The sequence below is a fragment of the Lactuca saligna genome, chromosome 4 (genome assembly GCF_052625555.1).
Source record: "Lactuca saligna cultivar CGN05327 chromosome 4, ASM5262555v1, whole genome shotgun sequence".
In the NCBI taxonomy this organism is placed as follows: domain Eukaryota; kingdom Viridiplantae; phylum Streptophyta; class Magnoliopsida; order Asterales; family Asteraceae; genus Lactuca; species Lactuca saligna.
In genome coordinates, this window is record NC_136420.1 from 145865361 (window position 1) to 145886608 (window position 21248).

Here is a 21248-nt window from a genome sequence, read left to right on the forward strand (position 1 = left end):
TGACTTCGTATGAGGAAGTTATGATTTTTCTAAGATTCGGCTTAGCAGTGCACGACCCGAAACTCGAATTTTAGTTCGAGCGGTTTTGGCTTACGTGACCTAAATGAGAGTTCAAGATCTCATTAATAGGAACTCAACGGTAAAAATACAGACGAAAACGGAGTCGGTATGAAGGAGTTACGAATTCTTCGCGGTCATTTAACAGTCTAAACGCCTCGTACTGTTAAATTTAAGATCGGTCGAGAATTAGCCGACGGAGTCAAAATGAAAGTTGTAGATATTATTTTTACCTACGCGTGGATATAAAGAACGTCAAAAACAGAGGTCGTATGTGAAAGTTACGGATTTTAGAAGTCGGAAGTGTGCTATGCGAAAATGGGTGATGTGGCACAATCTTGGCCATTGCTTTCTCCCCAAGTCTTGCCACTAGATGGTGACATGTGGCACCAAGTTCAGCCATTTTCACCCTATAAATACCACCTCTCCCACCCTCATTTTCTTCACACCTTCTTTCTTCTCTTTACTCTCTCTCTAGAACCTCTCTCTAGCCCCGAAATCCCCCGAAAAGCCTAGGGAACCTCCCTAGCACGAGGCGGAAGCCCCGGAGTGCTCGACGGCTCCGAGAAGAAGAGCTTTTCGGCTCGGAAACGCTGCTCCAAGCAAAGCCTGGTTTTCTATAAAACCCATTGTAAGTGAGCTACGCCTACGCTATTTTTAATATAGTTTTTATTTAATTATATTAACGTTATTAAGAACATATAATAAATACTTGGGCTATTATTATGGGTTATATAAGTATTTTTTTTAACGCTTATATAATAGTAATAATAGCTAGACTATTAATTAGTCTCGGCGAATAATAGACTAAAATCTATTGGTGATAATACTAGGTTTCGTCGAAAGAAATTATTTTAAAGTAAACGAAGCGCTGTCCGAGTACCGAGTCACCACCTTCTCAGGTGAGTGCATGGTCCCTTTCATCTTACACATAGATATGAAGTATTTATTATATAATTTACGTGTTGTGAGTGCATAGTCTCTTTCATCTTACACATAGATATGAAGTATTTTATATAAACTACGTGCTATGTGTGCATATTATCTGAATACTTGCTGTCTATGCTGGATGAACGTTTTATACATGTTTTAAAGGATTTAAACTGTATACGTATTTTATATATACGAATATGTTGGGTATGATGATGGGTAGATAAATGATGATAGATAGAAGATGATGTGAGTATACATTCGCAGCTATAGACTTAGTGCCTATGGGACAAACACCGGTAGCTATGGACTTAGTACCTGTTAGACGTTGGTAGCTATGGATTTAGTACCTGTTGAACATTGGTAGCTATGGACTTAGTACCTATTAGATAAAGACTGGTAGCTATGGATTTAGTACCCGATGAATAGACTATAGCAGCTATGGAATTAGTGCTTTATGAACGAACATTGGCAGCTATGGATTTAGTGCCAGTCCTAGAACCCTGGAAGTAAGGGACTTCGGAATAAACGAATGAAGAATAGATGACTCTTAGGATAAATCCTTAAAGAGTAAAAAAAAAGATAACGGGGATGGGTAATTGGGTTGATTCTTTGATTGAACATAATAATTATATTATTGTGGGTTGAAAACCCTATGTACTCACCAGGTTTCCCAACCTGACCCACTCAGTTTATTTATATCACAGGTGTTGATACGAAGTCACTTTACACTGAGAGATTTAAAGAGATGTAGATCACTAGTGTAAATACATGTAAGTTCTGTTTATGCTTATGTTTCTGTATTAACGATGACATCCCAAACGTTTTAAATGAATAAAAATACGTTTCTTCGAAAATGTTTTAATAACGTATTTATCGTGTTTTTCTGGGAACAAATTCCGCAACCTTTTTATAAAATGAAGTACTCTGATTTTTATAAAGCATAAACAAAATCGGTCTTTTCTGGCCGTGAAAATGGGGATGTCACATTGTGAATTTAAGCCCATAGTCTAAAAGTTGATTTTGAATCCATAGGATTTGAGTACAACATCTCCCAACTGCAACATACTCAGCTTCTGCAGTAGAGATAACTACTGAGGTTTGTTTCTTGCTGGACCAACTAATTAGTCGATTTGCAAGGAAGTGACATCCACCTGACGTGCTCTTCTTGTCTAAGTTGCAACCTGCATAGTCGGAGTCAGTGTATCCAAAGAGTTCAAGCGCTGAGTCACGAGGCTACCACAGTGCCATGTTCTGAGTGGCCTTTAAGTATCGAAAGATACGTTTGACTGCAATGAGATGAGACTCCTTGGGATTAGCTTGGAATCTAGCATAGAGAATGGTTCCAAACATGATATCAAGGCGACTTGCAGTTAGGTAGAGAAGAGATCCAATCATTCCTCGATAAAGAGAGTGATTAACATCAGCGCTGGTGGGATCAGCGTGTAGCTTATCAGTCATGGACACCGGAGTAGAAGCCGGTTTGCAGTCGCTGAGAGAATACTTAACTAGCATGTCAGCAATGTATTTACTTTGACAAATTGAAATACCTCATTTTTTGTTGCTGAACCTCCAAACCTAAGAAGAAAGTCATCTTCCCCATCATGCTCATTTCGAACCTTTGAGACATGATCTCAACGAATTCTTTGCTCAGCTTCTCATTTGGAGATCCAAAGATGATGTCATCGACATAGATTTGAATAAGAATTAGTTCTGAGACTTTCTGTTTGATGAAGAGAGTATTGTCAATTTCTCCTCTTCATGAAGAAATGCCATTTTGACATCCATTTGGTAGACAATAAATTTCATGTAAGAAGCGTATGCGAGAAACAGTCTGATTGCTTCAATGCGAGCAACTGGAGCAAAAATCTCCCCGTCGTCGATGGATTCAATTTGAGTGAACCCCTGAGCAACAAGCCTTGCTTTGTGTGACAATCGTCAATCTTGAGTCAAGCCAAGTCATCAAGTCAAGCCGGTCAACTCTATTAAACCTTGTGTATTAGGGTTTGTGTTATGTTCATACAGTGTAACTTGCTATATTAATGGGAAAACATCACTTGAGAAAAGTCTTGTGTTAAAAATTTCCTAAACCCTAGTTCTAATCAATGAACTAGAACGATAAAACAATGTTGCATGCTCATCGGGAGTGTGTAAGATCCTTAAACAAGGCTTAACAGGGTTCACGAACCATACAATTTGATACCGGATACTCACAACTATCCCACATGAAATCTCTCTCAATCGTTTCCACACTATCTCTCTCTATTTCAAACCTCTCCCAAATCCCTCTAAGTATGTGAAAACTCTCGCAAATATCTCTTTGTATGAGAAATCTCTCCAAGAATGTCAAATCTCTCCCAAATCCCTCTAAGTATGCGAAATCTCTCTCAAATATCTCTCTGTATTAGAAATCTCTCCAAGAATGTCAAATCTCTCCCAAATCCCTCTAAGTATGCGAAATCTCTCTCAAATATCTCTCTGTATTAGAAATCTCTCCAAGAATGTCAAATCTCTCCCAAATCCCTCTAAGTATGTGAAAACTCTCGCAAATATCTCTTTGTATGAGAAATCTCTCCAAGAATGTCAAATCTCTCCCAAATCTCTCCAAGTATGTGAAATCTCTCCCAAATCTCTCTCAAAAGCTTCCTGTAACTTTTTAGAATCATTCGGGTCATTCCGACCCTTAACCGGGTCAAAAACGGCTTAAAACGGGATAAAAACGAGAAAAATGGACCTTAGGAACCAAAACCCTCTTATGAGAGGCGAAGGTCCTTAGGAACCGAAAGTACTGTTCACCCGACCGAAAGTGAGAGGACCGAACCCGAGCCAGGAGGAACCGAACCCAAGAAAAGGAGGAACCGAAGGTACTGTTCACCCGAACCGAAGGTACTGTTCACCCGACCGAAAGTGAGAGGACCGAACCCGAGCCAGGAGGAACCGAACCCAAGAAAAGGAGGAACCGAAGGTACTGTTCACCCGAACCAAAGGTACTGTTCACCCGACCGAAACCTCCTGAGCCGAACCGAACCCTCCTGAGCCGAACCAAAACCTCCTGAGCCAAACCGAAGGTACTATTCACCCGAACCGAAGGTACTGTTCACTACTTTTCACTACAGTACGTTCGGTTCTGACATTCTCGCCTCTTATCCCGAACCGAACCCCAATGACCCTTCGGACCGAACCCTCGCCCCTCGCTCTCGCGTCTGACTCGCCCCTTTCGTTTCCCTCTGTTCGCTTCCGGCTACAGTCCTCAGTGTGGACCGGGTCTCGGCCTAGGGACCGAACCTCAGCCTAGGACCGAGAGGTCTCGCTGGGAACTCATTTTCTCCCGGTTTTCGCGTAGTTTTGCGTTTAAGGCCCGTTTTTAATTATTTTAACGTGGGAATTTCACCCAAAATCATATTTTAACATAATAAACCCTAAATATTCACAATTTAATCATATTTCATAAAAATATTTATTTAAATAATGAAAGCAAGTGGGAAAAGTACAAAGAGGCGGAGTGTTGATTTTGCTTTACCTTCTAACACAAGCAACCACTCCCACACCCACTCTATGACCAGCCACACCCCCCACCTTACCTAGGTCACATCAATGTCTTTTCCACTCAATTATCCCTCTTTCCCACGTTTTTGAGGGTTGAATATTCATCCTCTCTCCTCACTTCTCTCATTTGCTCTCATTTCACAAGAAGATCAAACTCTTTCCTCTCTCACTTTCTCTCTCTAGAAATTCGAGATTCAAGGGCTGATCTTGAGTTTTTCCTCCACATTTGGTAAGCATAATCCATTCTCTTTATGATTATCTCAATTATTTCCACTCAAATCATGGATATCTTACACAAACTCTCTCATAATTGTGTTAGATCTTCGAATCTTCAAGTGATTCTTCAAGTGTTCTTGGGTTGAACACTTATCTTCTTCAACACTTACCTACTGAAATCACTTAAGGTGAGTTCATACCCCTACATTTTCATGTTTTCTCAAGTTTTCAGGGGGGGGATACAAGTTAAAACACTAAGAACATAATTAAATTTTTCTAACAGACTTCATCAGAAAAGTTCAACTCCATTCACGGACTGTTTTGGGCATTTTAAACATTTTTGTTTTCAAAACTGTACAAGGTGCAAATAGTTCAAGTTTGTAGCTTTAAAATGACTACTTGCACATCTCCATACGATTTTTCTATAATTTATGGTGATTTTTACAAAACTGCCTATCATTTCAAACAACAATCCGGACCAGTCTGTGATTATGGACATTTTCACCCAAGTTGGAGGTCATTAAAAATCTTGATAAAAATTATGAGTAAACTAGACACATTTTTTGAACTCTCAAAATTTACGGATCTAGTTTTCGACTTCGTATGATTTTTCTGTGATTTTTACAAAACTGGGCAGAATTGCTAAAGTTAGCCAACAGCATGTAAATATCATAACACTTTGTAATATGTTGAGCAAAGTGTATAATCATAAGTTCTAATATTTGAATGTGTTTCCTTGTTAGTTTATCATTGTGAACTGAAACTAAGTTATTCATATTAAATATTGTTCATTCATTTAGAACACGTATTATGTAACTATAAAAAGTATAGTTGGATAAATTCACAACACTAATACATTTCCATAAAAAGAATTCATACATATTATATACATTTTAGATAAACTATAATAGGTATAGTTTATGATACATCACTCGCCACACTCGTACAAAAAGGGTACATTCATACAAGAAAGATTTATATCCACACACATTTCACGTGAACTTGTTAACCTATGTTGTGAGACTCTCTCTCCCCGTACGTCCGAGTGCGGGATATAATTCCTGGTAGTTATAATCAAAATCTCCTTAAGGGAGAACGTGATACTTGTATATAGATCTATATTGGGTTTGACACCCCACACCTTGCTGCTAGCTACAGTGGGACCTGCAGGTCTACGGGTGACAAATGTCATTTCATTTTCGCGACGCCTGAGAAACGTTGTGGCAGGTTCACATAGTCACAGTATGATTATAGCGACTCACCTAGGGAGATAACAATTCATAAAGTTTACGGGGTTTCATAAAACCGAAGTAGGTTTTTGATTGATAAAGAAATTTACTTTCCACATCATTTTAAACTCACGACGTTTCTACTAAGAAATGATGATCTCTTATACATTTTTAGTCTTTGGTTATAAGGCTACATTTTTCGGATTTCAAGGAAAATATCGGATTTTTCTGACACAAACGCGACATTTACATGTGATAGACTTCTACTAAGTTTATTAATAAAAGCTTATGAACTCACCAACCTTTGTGTTGACACTTTTCAAACAACTCGTATTCTCAGGAAAACACTAAACAGGTAATCAAGTGCTTTTGAGGATGGGACGTTAAGACGTCAAACTTTTCATATTTTGACAACACATTGTAATTGATTTTGAAACATGTAATTCATACAAGTGATGTAACTTCTTCAATTATATATATGTTGGTTGTGTTTGCTTAAATTACTATTGAAATTGTGGTTATGATACTATACATGAAGTCCTCCACCCCCGGACGTTTCCGCCATCCTTGGTTTGGGGGTGTGACAGATTGGTATCAGAGCACGGTTTATAGTGAATTAAGTATGTCAAACCACATAAGATATACAAACTATAAACACATTTGGGACTAAAAGTCTATGATTCTTAAAGTGATTTAACGAGTTGTACTTTTAGGAAACAAATAATTTCTTGTTTTAAAGTATACTTGCATGCATTCTATACTAGCATGGTGTCATAACTTAGGAGAACATAAATTGAAAGAGGAGGAGTCGAACATTATTAATACGCCTTAGCATGTGTAATCAGTTCTGGGAAGGATATAGCCTGATCAACTATATCCGTCCAAGAAGTAACTTACGCACACTAAGGAATAGTCGTAATGAGCGACAAATCTAAAAACCTAATTACACTCCATAAAGAACACGCTAAGAACCAAATATAAACATCTAAAAATACTATAGGAGTATTTGTACGCTTCTATAGTGCCCGATTACTATTTTCCGATATGTGCTTCTTAACCCCATTTCTCGTGCAGACGACATGGCAGGATTTCACATACCCGGGGACCCCTATTTTCCCAATCAGGGAAACGCGGGATGGATCGATGATGAGCCCGAGGAGGATCCCGAAGAGGATCCTGAGGAGGATCCCAAAGAGGATCCCGAGGAGGATCCCGAAGAGGATCCCGAGGTGGAGCCCGAGGAGGAAGACGAACAAGAAGAAGAAGAAGAGGAAGACGACCAAGAAGAAAATGAAGAAGAAGAGGAAGACGACCAAGAGGAAAATGAAGACGAAGAGGAAGAAGAGGAAGGTGATGAGTTAGTCATGTTTGGGAACGAAGCGGAGGAACCACCAGAAGTATTCAACCCTCCCTACATCGCAAGGGTACCCGCACACCGTTTTGGATACAACGGACCTGAACCCCCTTGGGTAACAACGATCGAAAGATGGAGCCGACAACAACGCCAGCGGTCACCATATGGCTACCAACGAGGTTACTATGATCTCACTCATGGTGGACCGGCTGACAGAGCTCTCCCCGTCACGATACAACGAATAGCGAGAATGGATGATCATGGTAGGACGACGACCGATCAGGTCCGGGAGTTAAGTGCCATCGTACAGTCTACTACTGATCGCACCAGAGACCTGGAACGAGACTCCCGCCACAGAGACCAACTCATCCAAGATCTTCTAGCAGCTCAAGCAGAAACAAGAGAGTATCGGGAAAGATACATGGATCTCGAAGAGAGAATGGTTGCAGTCGAACGCAGATTGGCGGAACTACAGGGTGCATCGACATCATCGCAGCCTCCATCAAAGAAGGGTCGCAGTGATTAGAACTCATTACTATTCTCATGTTTTGGTAGTAAAACTTTAGGAGTATGCGTTGGTGTTACTCTTTGTATGTAGGTCGACCCTGCGACTATGTGATCACACTATTCAAAGGGTTTTTGTAATGCCAAAAACTATCTTTTGTAATGATGTAATGTAGACCTTTATGAGGTCAAACTTTTCCCTCCAAATGTTATGTACTAAAAGTTATCAATGAAATTTGGCATATGTTTTATTTATTAAATATTTGGCACTATACAACATAACCTGATCACACAAACAATTTACAAATAATAAAGTTTTGATAAAATACAAGAGGGATGAAACCAGTAACACTCGACTCGTTATCGCTATTGAAGTCTTATCGACTGGTCATTTTTTTTTATGACAGAACCATGCCACCAAGGAAAAGACCAAGGCCTTCCAACAACCCAGTGCCGCCTCCACCACCACCTCCGCAGTTTGATCCTGCAATGTTCCAGGCTGCAGTAACGGCAGCCGTGGCGGCAGCAATGTCGCAAATGGGAACCAATGGTTCTAGCGGTTCTGGATCCGGAGCTACCAATTCCATTCATGGGGACAGCACGGGGCGTACGAGGGAGTGCTCTTACAAAGACTTCACGAATGGCAAACCCGATCCTTTCAATGGAAGCGGGGGCGTTATCACACTGGTGCAATGGTTCGAAAGGACCGAGGCAGTTTTTGAAATCTGCGCTTGTCCCGAGGCGAGCAAGGTCAAGTATGCGGCATTCACTTTCACTGGAAAAGCACTTACTTGGTGGAATGGCCGAGTTAAGTCACTTACTCCTGCAGTAGCTAACGCAATCAGTTGGGAGGATTTGAAAGCCCTAATGTTAAAGGAATACTGCCCGAGGGGCGAAATACAAAAAACTTGAAGAAGAGCTTTGGAACCTCAGAATGTCAGGCACTGATCTTGAAACTTATACTGCCTGTTTCAACGACCTAGCACTCCTCTGTCCAACAATGGTCACTCCAGAAGAGAAGAAGGTGGAACGATACCTCTGGGGGCTATCACCTCAGATTCAAGATAGTGTATTGGCCTCGAGACCCACTACCTTTGAGAGTGCCAAGGAATTGGCACAACAACTCATAGATCACAGGGCTAGCCGTGGTACCGTGATAACCACCACCGACCGAACAAAAGGAGGGAACAACAAGAGGAAGTTCTGGGGCAATAAAAAGAAGCAACCAACTCAGGACCCCGCCAAAAAGCAACAGATTGTTGCTGTTCGTGCCGCCACTACTACTGTCGCTCCAGCGCCGTCGAAACAGTACACGGGAACTCTTCCCAAGTGCAACAAGTGTAACTACCACCATAACGGTGCTTGTCGAGAGTTAAACTGCAATAACTGTAACAAGAAGGGGCACACCGCACGATTCTGTAGAGCGACTACCCAAACCGCCACACAAGTCGCTACAACCGCCAACACTGGAGCAAGCCAAACCTGCTATGGATGTGGTGAAACGGGACACTTCAGGAGGAACTGCCTCAAGGCACGAGCCCCTAATGCTGGGGGTGTAGGGCGAGTCCTAACTTTAGGGCAGGGAGAAGCAGTCAAGGATCCCTCTGTGGTTACTGATACGTTCCTCCTCAATAACTCTTATGCATGCGTACTTTTCGATAGTGGGGCAGAAAGAAGTTTCATAAGTCACCAATTCAAACATATACTTAAGCAAAATCCTCAACCACTAGAAGATTCTTATATCGTAGAAATGGCAAATGGAAAGGTTGAGCGCGCTAGTGATATTTACATAGGGTGTACTCTCACTCTAGACAACCATTTGTTCAAAATTGACCTTATGCCGGTCACCATAAAAAGCTTCGATATAATCATTGGTATAGATTGGCTAAGCCTTCATCGTGCCGACATTCTATGTTACGAAAGGGCCGTCCGCCTCAATCTGCCGAATGGCAACGTTCTCACCGTTTATGGCGATAAACCTAGTCCGAACCTACAAATCATCTCTTGCGTTAAAACCCAAAAGTACCTCCGAAAGCAATACCATGCTTTCTTAGCCCACATCGTAGACAGGAAACAGGAGGTGAAGGACATCAAAGAAATTCCAGAAGTATGCAACTTCCCTGATGTTTTCCCAGACGATCTGCCTGGTGTACTACTCGCGCGGCAAGTCGAATTTCGGATCGACTTAATCCCAGGAGCTACCCCCGTCGCCAGGGCTCCATATCGCTTAGCACCGGCAGAAATGCAAGAACTATCCAGCCAGTTGAATGAACTATTGAGCAAAGGGTTCATCAGGCCAAGCTCCTCGCCCTGGGGAGCACCAGTCTTATTTGTAAAGAAGAAGGATGGGTCTTTTCGCATGTGCATAGACTATCGAGAACTAAACAAACTCACTATCAAAAACCGTTATCCCCTACCCCGAATAGATGACCTCTTCGACCAGCTCCAAGGAGCCAGCTACTTTTCAAAAATCGACCTGAGGTCGGGCTATCATCAACTACGAGTTCAGGAAGAGGATATCCCCAAGACGGCATTCAGAACTCGCTATGGGCACTATGAGTTTGTAGTGATGCCATTCGGGTTAACAAACGTGCCTGCGGTGTTCATGGATTTGATGAATCGTGTGTGTCGACCCTTCTTGGATAAATTCGTCATCGTATTCATCGACGATATCTTGGTCTATTCGAGGAGCGAAGAAGAGAACCGACAACATCTACGACTAGTTCTGGAGATTTTAAGAACCGAGAAGCTTTACGCCAAATTCTCAAAGTGTGAATTTTGGCTCCGTGAAGTAGGATTCCTTGGCCACAAAGTAAGCAAAGAAGGAATACATGTGGACCCCTCAAAGATCAAAGCAATCGAAGATTGGTCAACACCTACAACGCCAACAGAAATCCGACAGTTTTTGGGACTCGCAGGCTACTATCGAAGATTCATACAAAACTTCTCCAAGATCGCTAAGCCTCTCACCACCTTGACTCAGAAAGGTGTAGTGTTCGAGTGGGAAGATAAACAAGAAGCCGCCTTCCAGACACTAAAGCAAGCCCTATGCAGCGCACCAGTCTTGTCTCTTCCAGAAGGAACTGATGATTTTGTGGTGTATTGCGATGCTTCAAATCAAGGCCTCGGCTGTGTGCTCATGCAAAGGGGAAAAGTCATCGCTTATGCATCAAGGCAATTGAAGACACATGAAGTTAATTATACAACCCAAGACCTTGAACTGGGAGCGGTGGTGTTCGCCCTGAAGATCTGGAGGCACTACCTCTACGGCACCAAGTGCACCATCTTCATTGATCACAAAAGTCTTCAGCACATTCTCAATCAGAAAGAACTTAACATGCGCCAAAGAAGATGGGTGGAATTACTGAATGACTATGAATGTGAAATTCGCTACCACCCGGGCAAGGCTAATGTAGTAGCTGATGCCTTAAGCAGGAAGGAATACTCGGGTCGCCGAGTAAAATCCCTAGCCATGACGATCCACTCCCAACTGGCCACCCAGATCAAGGACGCCCAATTAGAAGCCTTGAAACCAGAAAACGTGGCAAGCAAAGCACTAAGGGGGATAGACAAGAACTTGGAAGTCAAAGGGGATGGAACTTGTTATCTCATGAACCGAATCTGGACACCGAAGTTCGATGGGTACCGAGACGTTGTAATGAACGAGGCCCACAAGACTCGATACTCTATTCACCCGGGGTCAGATAAGATGTATCTAGACCTCAAAAGGTTATACTGGTGGCCAAACATGAAGGCTGAAATTGCTACTTATGTGAGCAAGTGCCTCACTTGAGCCAAGGTCAAGGTGGAATATCAGAAGCCATCAGGACTACTTCAACAACCGGATATACCCGAGTGGAAGTGGGAGCGAATAACCATGGACTTCGTAACCAAACTGCCTAAGACATCAGGTGGGATGGATACCATATGGGTGGTTGTGGACAGATTGACAAAGTCCGCGCACTTCCTGCCAATAAGGGAAACAGACAAGATGGAAAAGTTAACCAGGACGTATATTAAAGAGATCGTGCGACTACATGGTGTACCAACATCCATTATCTCTGATCGAGATAGTAGATTCACCTCGCGTTTCTGGCAATCCCTACAGAAGTCTCTGGGAACCAGGCTAGACATGAGTACGGCCTACCATCCACAAACTGACGGACAAAGCGAAAGAACCATCCAGACGTTGGAAGACATGTTGAGAGCCTGCGTGATAGATTTTGGTAAGGCATGGGATACCCATCTACCGCTTATCGAATTCTCTTATAATAACAGTTATCACACTAGCATTGGAGTCGCTCCATTCGAAGCTCTCTACGGTCGCAAGTGTAGATCACCATTGTGTTGGGCCGAAGCTGGAGATACTCAGCTAGCCAGAGGGCAAGTCCCTGATAGCACCCTTACTGGGCCTGAAATCATAAGGGAAACCACAGAAAAGATCATTCAAATTCGGGAAAGACTAAAAGCGTCTAGTGATCGACAAAAGAGTTACGCGGATAAGCGACGCAAACCTTTAGAATTCCAGGTCGGAGACCGGGTACTACTAAAAGTTTCCCCCTGGAAAGGGGTGATACGTTTCGGTAAACGAGGGAAACTAAACCCAAGGTACATCGGTCCGTTCGAAATCCTTGCTAGGATTGGTCCCGTGGCGTACAAACTCCGACTACCACAAGAACTTAGTAATGTACACCCTACCTTCCACGTGTCCAACTTAAAGAAGTGTCTGTCTGACGAGACACTCGTAATACCACTCGAAGAAATCGAAGTTAATGAGAATCTCCACTTTGTGGAGGAACCCGTCGAGATCATGGATCGAGAGATCAAGAGAACAAAACAAAGTCGCATTCCCATAGTGAAGGTTCGTTGGAATGCGAAACGAGGGCCTGATTTTACCTGGGAACGTGAAGATCAAATGAAGCAAAAGTATCCACATCTTTTCCCAAACCCTTGAAGTCCCAGTCGAATTTAAATTTCGGGACGAAATTCCCTCTAACGGGGGGATGATGTGACAATCGTCAATCTTGAGTCAAGCCAAGTCATCAAGTCAAGCCGGTCAACTCTATTAAACCTTGTGTATTAGGGTTTGTGTTATGTTCATACAGTGTAACTTGCTATATTAATGGGAAAACATCACTTGAGAAAAGTCTTGTGTTAAAAATTTCCTAAACCCTAGTTCTAATCAATGAACTAGAACGATAAAACAATGTTGCATGCTCATCGGGAGTGTGTAAGATCCTTAAACAAGGCTTAACAGGGTTCACGAACCATACATTTCGATACCGGATACTCACAACTATCCCACATGAAATCTCTCTCAATCGTTTCCACACTATCTCTCTCTATGTGAAACCTCTCCCAAATCCCTCTAAGTATGTGAAAACTCTCGCAAATATCTCTTTGTATGAGAAATCTCTCCAAGAATGTCAAATCTCTCCCAAATCCCTCTAAGTATGCGAAATCTCTCTCAAATATCTCTCTGTATTAGAAATCTCTCCAAGAATGTCAAATCTCTCCCAAATCCCTCTAAGTATGTGAAATCTCTCTCAAATATCTCTCTGTATTAGAAATCTCTCCAAGAATGTCAAATCTCTCCCAAATCCCTCTAAGTATGTGAAAACTCTCGCAAATATCTCTTTGTATGAGAAATCTCTCCAAGAATGTCAAATCTCTCCCAAATCTCTCCAAGTATGTGAAATCTCTCCCAAATCTCTCTCAAAAGCTTCCCGTAACTTTTTAGAATCATTCGGGTCATTCCGACCCTTAACCGGGTCAAAAACGGCTTAAAACGGGATAAAAACGAGAAAAATGGACCTTAGGAACCAAAACCCTCTTATGAGAGGCGAAGGTCCTTAGGAACCGAAAGTACTGTTCACCCGACCGAAAGTGAGAGGACCGAACCCGAGCCAGGAGGAACCGAACCCAAGAAAAGGAGGAACCGAAGGTACTGTTCACCCGAACCGAAAGTGAGAGGACCGAACCCGAGCCAGGAGGAACCGAACCCCAGAAAAGGAGGAACCGAAGGTACTGTTCACCCGAACCGAAGGTACTGTTCACCCGACCGAAACCTCCTGAGCCGAACCGAATCCTCCTGAGCCGAACCGAAACCTCCTGAGCCGAACCGAAGGTACTGTTCACTACAGTACGTTCGGTTCTGACATACGCCTCTTATCCCGAACCGAACCCCAATGACCCTTCGGACCGAACCCTCGCCCCTCGCTCTCGCGTCTGACTCGCCCCTTTCATTTGCCTCTGTTCGCTTCCGGCTACAGTCCTCAGCGTGGACCGGGTCTCGGCCTAGGGACCGAACCTCGGCCTAGGACCGAGAGGTCTCGCTGGGAACTCATTTTCTCCCGGTTTTCGCGTAGTTTTGCGTTTAAAGCCCGTTTTTAATTATTTTAACGTGGGAATTTCACCCAAAATCATATTTTAACATAATAAACCCTAAATATTCACAATTTAATCATATTTTCATAAAAATATTTATTTAAATAATGAAAGCAAGTGGGAAAAGTACAAAGAGGCGGAGTGTTGATTTTGCTTTACCTTCTAACACAAGCAACCACTCCCACACCCACTCTATGACCAGCCACACCCCCCACCTTACTTAGGTCACATCAATGTCTTTTCCACTCAATTATCCCTCTTTCCCACGTTTTTGAGGGCTGAATATTCATCCTCTCTCCTCACTTCTCTCATTTGCTCTCATTTCACAAGAAGATCAAACTCTTTCCTCTCTCACTTTCTCTCTCTAGAAATTCGAGATTCAAGGGCTGATCTTGCGTTTTTCCTCCACATTTGGTAAGCATAATCCATTCTCTTTATGATTATCTCAATTATTTCCACTCAAATCATGGATATCTTACACAAACTCTCTCATAATTGTGTTAGATCTTCGAATCTTCAAGTGATTCTTCAAGTGTTCTTGGGTTGAACACTTATCTTCTTCAACACTTACCTACTGAAATCACTTAAGGTGAGTTCATACCGCTACATTTTCATGTTTTCTCAAGTTTTCAGGGGGGGGGGGGGGGGGGATACAAGTTAAAACACTAAGAACATAATTAAATTTTTCTAACAGCCTTCATCAGAAAAGTTCAACTCCATTCACGGACTGTTTTGGGCATTTTAAACATTTTTGTTTTCAAAACTGTACAAGGTTCAAATAGTTCAAGTTTGTAGCTTTAAAATGACTACTTGCACATCTCCATACGATTTTTCTACAATTTATGGTGATTTTTACAAAACTGCCTATCATTTCAAACAACAATCCGGACCAGTCTGTGATTATGGACATTTTCACCCAAGTTGGAGGTCATTAAAAATCGTGATAAAAATTATGAGTAAACTAGACACATTTTGTGAACTCTCAAAATTTACGGATCTAGTTTTCGACTTCGTATGATTTTTCTGTGATTTTTACAAAACTGAGCAGAATTGCTAAAGTTAGCCAACAGCATGTAAATATCATAACACTTTGTAATATGTTGAGCAAAGTGTATAATCATAAGTTCTAATATTTGAATGTGTTTCCTTGTTAGTTTATCATTGTGAACTGAAACTAAGTTATTCATATTAAATATTGTTCATTCATTTAGAACACGTATTATGTAACTATAAAAAGTATAGTTGGATAAATTCACAACACTAATACATTTCCATAAAAAGAATTCATACATATTATATACATTTTAGATAAACTATAATAGGTATAGTTTATGATACATCACTCAACACACTCGTACAAAAAGGGTACATTCATACAAGAAAGATTTATATCCACACACATTTCACGTGAACTTGTTAACCTATGTTGTGAGACTCTCTCTCCCCGTACGTCCGAGTGCGGGATATAATTCCTGGTAGTTATAATCAAAATCTCCTTAAGGGAGAACGTGATACTTGTATATAGATCTATATTGGGTTTGACACCCCACACCTTGCTGCTAGCTACAGTGGGACCTGCAGGTCTACGGGTGACAAATGTCATTTCATTTTCGCGACGTCTGAGAAACGTTGTGGCAGGTTCACATAGTCACAGTATGATTATAGCGACTCACCTAGGGAGATAACAATTCATAAAGTTTACGGGGTTTCATAAAACCGAAGTAGGTTTTTGATTGATAAAGAAATTTACTTTCCACATCATTTTAAACTCACGACGTTTCTACTAAGAAATGATGATCTCTTATACATTTTTAGTCTTTGGTTATAAGGCTACATTTTTCGGATTTCAAGGAAAATATCGGATTTTTCTGACACAAACGCGACATTTACATGTGATAGACTTCTACTAAGTTTATTAATAAAAGCTTATGAACTCACCAACCTTTGTGTTGACACTTTTCAAACAACTCGTATTCTCAGGAAAACACTAAACAGGTAATCAAGTGCTTTTGAGGATGGGACGTTAAGACGTCAAACTTTTCATATTTTGACAACACATTGTAATTGATTTTGAAACATGTAATTCATACAAGTGATGTAACTTCTTCAATTATATATATGTTGGTTGTGTTTGCTTAAATTACTATTGAAATTGTGGTTATGATACTATACATGAAGTCCTCCACCCCCGGACGTTTCCGCCATCCTTGGTTTGGGGGTGTGACACTTTGTTGCGAGTAATGATGCCATCTTTATCAACCTTGTTGCGGTAGACCCGGCGTGTTCCGGTGATGGTCTTTCCTGATGGTCTAGGAACAAGGGTCCAAACCTTGTGCCTTTCGAAGTCGTTCAGCTCGTCTTGCATGGCTTTAATCGAGTCAGCATCTTGAAGAGTTCTGTGTATCTTGTCAGGTAAAATCATTGAAACGAAATTAACATACATGCAAAAATTATTAGATACACGAGTTCTGGTTCGGACACCATCATGAAGATTCCCAATAGTTTGATCAACAGGGTGATCTCGATGTCCAGAAGCTGATTCCACTGAATTTGACGCTGAAGTGTTATTGCTGAAGGGAACATCAGTTACAGGAGGGTCTTCATTCTCAAGAGTGTCATCAGTATCAGACAAATGAGTTGTCGAGCTAACTCCAGTATCTTGATTCAAGGAACTTTGATCTGGAACGATAGGATCGGGAATAGTAGCTTCTTCTTCAGCATGAGAAACTTCATCATATGGGCAAGAGAGAAGCTCTTGAAAAATAGAGGAAGAATGAGCTACTTTTTCATCAGTGTATGATTCCTCATCAAACTTCACATGAATGGATTCTTCAATGCACTGCCTGTTCACATGAAAAACACGAAAAGCTTTTGAAATAGATGAGTATCCAACAAAAATACCTTTGTCAGCCTTAGGCTCAAATTTTGATCTTGGATCACGCTGATTAAGAATATAACAAATGCATCTAAACACGTGAAAGAAGGATACGTCCGGCTTTCGACCTTTCAGCATCTCATATGGTGTCTTCTTGTGAATCCTGTGAATTAGAGATCGATTTTGAGTATAGCATGTTGTATTAACAGCTTCAGCCCAAAACGACATAGGAAGACCTGCATGAATCATTAAGGTCCTTCCTGCCTCAATCAGTGTTTGATTTCTTCATTCAGCAACTCCATTTTGTTGAGGAGTGCGAGGAGCTGAAAAGTTTTGCCCAATGCCTTTATAATCACAAAATTCTTCAAGAGTTGAATTCCGGAACTCAGTGTCATGATCACTCCTTAGCTGCTTAACTTTGAGACCAGTCAGTGTCTCATTTTTACGAATCAACGAGATAATTTCTTGTGCAGCATGACTTTTCTTCTTCAAGAAAACCACCCATGTAAATCGAATAAACTCATCCACAACCACTAGAGTATACTTGTTTCTTCCTTGGGAATGAACAGGAATAGGTCCAAACAAGTCCATGTGTAGTAAATGAAGAGGAACAGATATGCTAGAACATGACTTGGGTTTGAATGCTGACTTGGTTTGTTTTCCTTGTTCACACGGTGAGCACATCTTGTGTTTGACAACGCTGAGTTTTGGGAGACCTCTCACTAGATCTTGATTGGATATTTTGGATAGATTCTTAAAGTTCAAATGAGAGAACCTTTTGTGCCAAATCCAGCTGAGATTGGTTTGAGAATTTGTAAAGAAACATTGCATCAACGCCTTGTCACTTGAGAACATGTCAAGAACATATATATCATCTTTTCTACTTGCTGAAAGTACGATGTTCTTGTTAGTGTTAACAACTCTTCCTTCCTTCTTTGTAAAGTGAACTTCATAATCAGCATCACACAATTGGCTGATTGAAATAAGATTGTGTTTGAGACCCTTTACATATGAAACGTTATGAAACACCACATTATTGCACTTGATATTTCCATATCCTTTAGTGAACCCCTTTCCATTGTCTCTGTATGTTACTGAAGGACCAGTTTTCTTGACATAGTCTTCCAGGAGAGACTTGGATCCTATCATATGTCTTGAGCAACCACTATCTATGTACCAAAGATGCTCCTGACCCTGCAGTGCTGAGAAACTAGTTAGAACACAATGACCCATTGGAAGATGGGTCATTCACAAAGTTATTTGACAATATATTATAACACTCTTTAGGCAGACAGTTTAAAGAATTTGATTTAAGAGTCCATTTTTCATTTCTAACTTTGATGTTATCAGCTCTTAATGATGTTTTATCCAACTTGCATTCACTGATTTTGTTAGTCGAATGACCACACCTGTAGCAAATTCTAGTACCAAAGTTTTTTGGTAAACACATTTTTATATTGAACACATTTATATTTGAAAGATTCACTAAGTGAACTTTGAGTCCTTTTATTTAACATTGAATTACTAAAGAATTCAGTGTCAAAAGAACTACAATCAGTGATGGATGAGGAGCTGACATCAATATCAGATTTAGACTTATGTACTGAAACACTGCAATCAGGATATTGTTCAAGTTGTTCATGAATAGCATGAAACACTCCGTTTGAGATTGGAAATGCGATAATATTTTCAGAAAGAGGAGTTGGTCTCAAAAGATGTGCAGGATAAGAAGCAGGATAAATTCCGGTAATTTCAATATTACACTCAGTAACACCATTAGAGTCAGTAACACAGTGTTCATCAACGAGACTTTGATTAATAAAGTTGTTGTTGATAAATGTGTTTTTGAAACTATCTTTTAATTCATTTATGGAATAATATTCAGATTCCTTTTCTTGAGATTTAAAAACCTTTTCTGCTTCAACAAAATTTCCCCCAAGGATTTTCTCACATGAGTGAGGTATTTGAGCAGAAATAACATAATTAGCATTTTTGTGAGACTTAGCCCAAAGTTTTAAAACAGTTTGTTCTTTGTTCAAGAGGTCTTTAACTTTATCAATTTCCGCAGATAGTGAGGAATTTGATAAACTAGTAACTCTTAGACTTTCCCCAGTAGTGTCAATAATGTTATTTTTTAAGGATAGTTCAGTTTTAAGAAGATCAATTTGATTTTGCATATCTCTTATGGTTTGATTCTTCTTAGAATTAAGAACACCCAAATACTCAAACATTTTGATTTTTTCCATTGCATCAGACATATCAGCATCAAATGAACTGTTGCTGACGTTACATTCATCAATGTCTTCTATCTTTACCATCAGACACTTAACTTCATCATCTGATGACTCCTCATCAGTCTTCCATTTTTCTTCTTCAGCGACAAGAACTTTATGTTCCAAGTTCTCTGCTTTCAGTTTCTCAACCAGCTTGTTGTACTTCTGCTTCTAGTATTCATCCGAGCTTTGGGTTCTTTGTTTGCATTCTTTTGCAAAATGATCAGTGCTCCCACAGTTAAAGCACTGAGCTTTCCCTTTCCTTTCAGTACCATGCTTTTTATCATCGTCTGATCTTTTTGAAGATTTCCCACTCATCTTCTGCTAAAACTTTGAGAAATTTCGGCCTGATTTCTCAAAAGTCTTCAAAATCAAAGCCGCACTAGCCACAACATTTTCGAGATCATCAGTGTCACTTCTAGAAGAATCAGTGTCTGAATGGTTTTCAGTGTCTGACTCTAACACTTGCTTTTTGTTTGAGAATAAAGCTACTGATGACTCACGCTGAGAATCCTTCATCAGCTCCTTTCTCTGAAGCTTGGATTCCTCATAGTATCGTAGGTTTCCATAGAGACTTTGTAAGTCCATAGTGTTGACCTTCTCACTACTTTTCAGCACATCAACATGGTTCTCCCAACCTGCAACTAGAGAATCCAAAAAGTTATGCACTAGAATAGTTCGATGCTTCAACTGATCTAGTCTCCACAGATCATTAACAAGAGTATTAAACCTGTTAAAGGTTTGAGTCAGGGTTTCACCTTTCTTTGCAAAAAAGTGTTCATACCTTCTGTTTAGATCATTTATTTGAGTAGCCTTGACTTCTTTAGTGCCTTCAAAAGATACAGTCAGTGTATCCATCATCTCTTTTGCTGAGATGCAATTCTGAACCAGCCCAAAGATATTGTATGGAAAAGCATAGTTGATTGCAGCCTGAGCACGAGCATCTAGACAATTGTTTCTTTTGTCACCTGCCGTCCAGTTTTCTCTAGGTGTTTTCTTCATAGCACCATCAGGAACGTTGTTTTTCAGGGGCTGATACATCAAAACATATGGACCCTTTTCGATGATGTCCAACATGTCTTCATCTATCGACTCTAATGCATAGAGAGCTTTTATTTTCCACATAGCAAAATTTGTTTCATCAAACGGAGGAATTTTAGCAGAAAGATGATTTGATGAGTTTGAAGAAGAAGTGGATGAAGCCATTTGTTTGATAAGAGAAACCTGCTCTGATACCAATTGAAAGGATCTTAGATCAATCGATTTATCAAACAATGACTAATAACAAAAAATGAACAACGAAATATCACAAAGAACTTTCACCTAAGAATGATAATCTCACAAAGAGATTATTGTTTGCACAAAGCGACTATTAGGGTTTGTGAAAGACAACCCCTTCACAAACCCGTACAAAAGATTATATAGAACTATTATAGACAATCCATACAAATCAGGGATGTTCCAGCTAACTAATATATGATAACTATGGAAACAAGATAAATACTAAATCTGTTACATATAAGACAATATATATACTGAACAACTTTTATGCTGATACTGATGCTGATGCTGACACTGAAATATATGTTGATACTGAGTGATCAGTTTCAAACATCATCATATTATAAGGTTCGACCTTATATATATATATATATATATATATATATATATATATATATATATATATATATATATATATTCAGGTTTATTTGATACCATTCTAATTTTGTGAGACCGTGAGACCAAATCTAAAAATTATTTTAAAATGCAAAATAAATGGAAAAATACAAAAAAAAAATAACAATAATAATTATTATTTTCCAAACTTGAGTTAACTAAAAAAAATAAAAATAAAATAAAAAAATAAAAATAAAAAT